Source organism: Frankliniella occidentalis, unplaced genomic scaffold, assembly GCF_000697945.3.
Source record: "Frankliniella occidentalis isolate FOCC.00 unplaced genomic scaffold, Focc_3.1 Scaffold239, whole genome shotgun sequence".
Taxonomy (NCBI): Eukaryota; Metazoa; Arthropoda; class Insecta; order Thysanoptera; family Thripidae; genus Frankliniella; species Frankliniella occidentalis.
Genome location: NW_026267365.1, coordinates 360664 through 366082, shown reverse-complemented (window position 1 = coordinate 366082; position 5419 = coordinate 360664).

Genomic DNA, 5419 nt, shown 5'->3' with positions numbered 1-5419 from the left:
GGGGGGGGGACTTTGCAAATGAATTTACCTTTGGTTTCCTTTTGCAGGTTCAGAAAGCTTTGCGCGACTTTGGGGCAGAACCACTTGGATAATGTGACTAAGGTTGAACTGAATGAGCTGGTTAACTGAATGAATCAATTGGAAACTCTGGCCAGAACAAGAGATAATTCTTCTGTGGGCGCTCATAAGGAGAAGATAGCCGCACTTGTTCAGCCAAAGGATGCCGATTCACCACTCCTGTTAGAGCTGAAGGCGCAAGCCAGGCAAGAATTGGCCACCCTGCCAATCTTGAGCCTTATTCGCAAATGCAAAATTATAGTCACATTTTTCAAGAATTCTGGTCTGAACCTAAAACTGAAGAACGGAAGACTGAGGCAAGAGGTAGACACGAGGTGGATGTCTACCCTGGACATGATCGAGTCCTCCTTCTTTCACTCCTCAGACCCCGCTGAATCTGCCACTGCCGGAACTACTATTAGCTATAAAAACGCCTAAATGTCAAATAATAGAAACTGATAATTTTTATTACTTTACAGATTAATGATTTTCTGCGAGACAAGGGGGAGGGTGACGATTTACTAATTACAGAGGAAGATATGGTTATGATGAGTAATCTTGTTGAAGTATTAAAGCCCTTTGAAGTGGCAATTGAACGGTTTGAAAAAGAAAAAGAGCCAACAATACAGCACGTCCTTCCTCAATTTTTCACTCTCAAGAAACATGTTGCCCCACGGCTGGGCGCTGACTTTTCACCGCCCATCGTGAAGCTGCGCTCCCTTCTACACGACCAGCTCACTATTACATATCTGCCCAACATAAAAGATCGCCACAAGGTCGGGGCGTTTCTGTGGCCCTTGCGTGCTGAGCTCCCATTCCTTCGTGAAGAAGAGAAAGAACAGGAGGCAGCGAAGCTCGACGACGTCGCAATCGCCATAAAGGAGACAAGAAAGGCCGGGGTAAGTATTTGCTTGCTCGGTAAAAGAGTTTTCTCTTGCGCCTCACACCCTCATTGGAATCTTTTCATTGTAGTTCCGAGTTATGAATCGAAGTGCAAATGGGAAGGACCTCTCCCACTGGTGTCCTATATGTAAGACAAAGCAATCTAAGCTTGTGGACCACATTAACAAGCCTCCCAAGACGGGCAAGTGTGGAGAGGGCCATAAAAATGTGGACGTGGCGAAAGTGCTCCACTTCTTAAAGGCTCAGAACTCCCGTGGCATGAGGGGCCTTTCTACATACCGTCTATCGTTGACGAACTTCTGGCTGCCAACGGAGACAGGCAGAAGATGGAAAGCATTGTGGGCAACGTCCTCTCAAACGTTGGGGTAGGCCACGCAAAAACCGAGAGCGATGCCATGCTAGTGTATGACATGGCGCAATGCTTCCGAATCAACTAGGTGTCTTGAAGGGGGCGGCTGTCAGCGGTAGTTTGTGAGTGCGTTTGTTAAATGTATTTCTTTGTTGCAGGAGAAACCAGAAGATCGATTGAAAGACTTGCTCCAAGACGACGACGTTGTTGACGAAGAGGATGTTGAGTGATGATTTTGTATATTTGTTTTTTGAATATTGTATTATTGTATTGGTATTGTAAATTGCCTTGTTTAGTAATAATGTAAAAAGAAAAGAAAAAAAAGGGGAGATAGCAATATGTGGTTGGCTATCACCGGTGAGTGCGAGGTCGGGGCGCTCACCTTAAAAAAAAAATATGGCACCAGATGGCTTCCACTTCCTCGTAGTTGGTGCTGGAAATGCCGCTTCGGCGGTAGCTAAGAGAAGCCAAAAACAATACAACACAACAATACACAAGACCGCGCATACCCCTAGAATTCTGCGTCTTTATGAAGGTTTTGGCCCTTTCAGGCCATTTCATTTGCGTGCTCTGGTGCCGCCTTGCAGGCCCGACCATCGCCGCCGGCAGGCCAAGCAGGCCCGGCCCCTGCCGAACGGAGCTGCCGGCGCAGCGAAGCGAAGCTGGCAACTTCGTTCGGCGGAAGGGCGGGCCTGCTTGTTTTTTCTTTTTTTGCTTGTCACTTAGTTTGATATGCATATATCCAGGGTTGCCCATTTACTTTCATTATTCGTTTGCTTTAAGACTCATTTTGTGATGTGCCTAACTTTTGATATATTTGACAAAAGCAAATTATTAATTTTTGTACTTTGGCATTAGTTATCAAGCTCTGACTGCTGATTTTGGTACCTGATAGATTTGTCAATGTCTTCAACTAATATTTTTTGTGATGATTTGCAGGTTCCCCATTTGAGTCTGAAGGGCTGGTTAAAACCGCTCAAGTGTAGATGCCGCTGTGAAGAAATATGAAGACAACATCTTGTGCACAACAGCTGTCCAACAGTTTTCGCAAGCGCTGGACTTCAAATTTGCTTCAACTGGACGATCAACCACAGTTTTGATTAAGACTATCATGGGGTATGTGAATCTTGAACTATATTTTGAACTGAATGAATAATCTTTCTCAATTCATTTATACTTATTTTCATCAACACAGGTTGACAGCCTATGCTTCTATGAAGCCCAACCACCGTTGAAGTTAACACCTCTAAGTTTATTATTTATTCTCCATGTGTATTAAATGTTGAATTCAAATCAAATTGTCTTAAATATGAATCTTATATCTTAATAATTTGAGGTATATACTGGTGATATTTATTAATTGCCATAGAGGATATTTTGAGCAAAGTTGGTTTTGTGACAATGCTGTAACTTCTCATTCGAAGTAAGTAGAAGGATGATGGGTTTTCCGTCTTTAACATTACAAATGTGATCTCGCAAGAAAAGTTTTACTGGTAACTGTTTGAGCTGTCAATAATTAGAAATCAAATCCTGTTGCTTTTAAACTTACTTAATATTTCTTGTAATGTAGCTGAATTTCCCTTTGTACTATTACAGAGGAATTCAAATGTAATTTCTTTTTTATACATTCTATATGTTACCAGTTGTCCATCAATCTGCTTTGGTGTTTGTTACAATAATTGTACATGTGCTAAATATGGTAATGTTAATAAAGTGTCACTGATTAAGTTTCAAGGTTTTCTTTCCCTTATCAACTTGATTGGTTAAATGGTGGGATATCATAAAATAACTTGAAGTCAGTTCCATAGATTTGAACAGACACAATGTATTATTTATACATGTTAACATTGGGCAAATACAGTTTAAAACAAGCCCATAATTTGAGGGCTAACTGAAAATTATAATCACAAATGAAATTAACTTGGAAGAAAGTATCACATTTTGAAGCAGAGTAAAGCTATCTCAATCTAATAGTCAAAAGTAAAATGAACACAGCTATGATTTCAATACAAAATGATAAACATAAAATTCTTTGATTTCAAGACTATCCCCATACTTTCAGGGTCTACAGTAAACAAACTTAAGAGAAATATCACAGCTTGAAACAACTAAAAAAAAAGCAAATTTAAGAAAATTCTTATTCTTTTAGCTAGATGACAATTTTCAGCATTACGAGTCTGAAGTGTAAGTCAATCTCATAAGTAATGATTGAAATACCGTAGTCAGATTTCAAAATGTAACATGATAAAAAATCAACAGACACAAAGTCACAGTTTTGTTAAGATATTGTAGTATTGGGGGTTTTGGGAGAGCCAAGATCATGTGAACAACAGATCGCATGAGTGGTAAATGGCGACGAGTCGAAGGCTCGCGCCTCTATTTATTCAGTGTTTGGCATAACAACAAGAAGAACAAGGCGATCGTAAAACAATTAAAGGTTCAGGGGTCTGAGTGTAGGTGTCGCCTCCATAGTGATCACTAGTGGCCGTGACTGAGGGTATTCTGCTGTAACCTGGTTAGGTTAATGTTACCATAATACTACACTACTCCCTTTTAGAACCCTTCCCTAAAAATGCTCAGAAAATTTTAACAATCACAAAAGCTTCGCCTTAACCTTCATACAACACACTTGGACGATAACGTACAAATTGATTGATTTGACTCTACTTTTAAACATTGTTGATAAATAAACGAACAAATTCTCAATAATTTCAACTTAATTAAACCTGTGAATTTCCACTTTGCCAAACCTACGGCTTATTCAAACCTACTAGTCTGGCTCGGTGTGCAATCAAAAAGAAATTGACTTCCCTCCTAGCATGTAGCAATGCATTAGTATGATTCCTTGCCGGACCACTATCAACTTGCTATCAATAGTAGTTTAAAAATCCATTCAGGAGATCAGCCACGGAGTTCCATGCCTTTAAAATTCAATTAATCTTGATGTGAACTTGCTGTGGGAGAAAGGTGTACCAGTGTACCTTAAACACACAAATAATCCTGGAACAGTATTTGTTGACCACTTAAATCTTTGCCTTGGGCTGTAATTAACTGGCCCTAGGTGTCTCCTACACGACTGACTAGACCTATCTACGTGACACCTTTGATTTTTGAACACTACCACGTTTCTTATTAACCTCTTGAAGGTTAAGAATACTTAACTTTTAAAATAAAGATGCTCTGCGTATCTAATCCAGCGTTGATCTTCCTCTGCCTGCGTTGATGGGTGATTTCCTTTGATTCCAGCGTTGTCTTGAGTCTTGACGTGTTTAATTATTCTGGTTCTTTATCCAATTCCTTGGTTTAGAACTTTATTTCTCGGCTAGTGCTGTTCTGCTAGCCGTCCTCTCTCTCCGCCTGCTCAGAGTGTTCTGGCAGCGTTCCTCTTTTATTCTCATACTCGGCTGCGCGCGCCGCTCATGCGCAGTGGGTTACCCCCACTCCTTCCTTTTCCCCTCCTTCTGTGGGGACGCTGCGCTTTGGCGCCAACTCCCTCCAACGGTCACTCGCCATCTTGGTCCTGACCATTAGTGAGACGCTCTGTCGCCCTCCTCTGATCTTTCGGTTTTTTGACTGTATTTCGCACTATGGCTACTCGCATCATCGTCCAACATTTTGTGGGGGTGAATCTGGTTCACTTGGAGGAACAAAAAGTGAGTATTTCTCTTTGATTCTCTCCTTTTCTGGGTGGCGTCCCTTCGGGCTGCCTGCCCCGGGTCCCTCTGACTCTCTGACCCGTAGGGTTTTTGGGCTCTCTGAGCTTTCTGAGCTGAGTTTTCTGGTTTTTCCTTCAGATCTGCCTGCAATGTATCCAAGCTACACAAGCTAGCGTGTATTGGGACGTTGTTGACCCGTCATTTATCTAGTTCGAAGCCTTTGTCAACCATGAGCTGCTTAACAACGATCGCTTTTACCGTTGTGGGTGCTGTTTGGATGTTTGCTTTGCAAGTGTTTGTTTTAGGCATCCGTACTTGTGTGGTATTTATCCTCTCTTTTCTGCGTGTGGTTTTAATTAGTTTTTATTTTTAATTCATCCTTAGATCGTTCTGGGCGGTCCTGCACCGGCCCCTCTGCCTCAGGGCCCTCATGCTATTCCCCAGATCCCTCCCC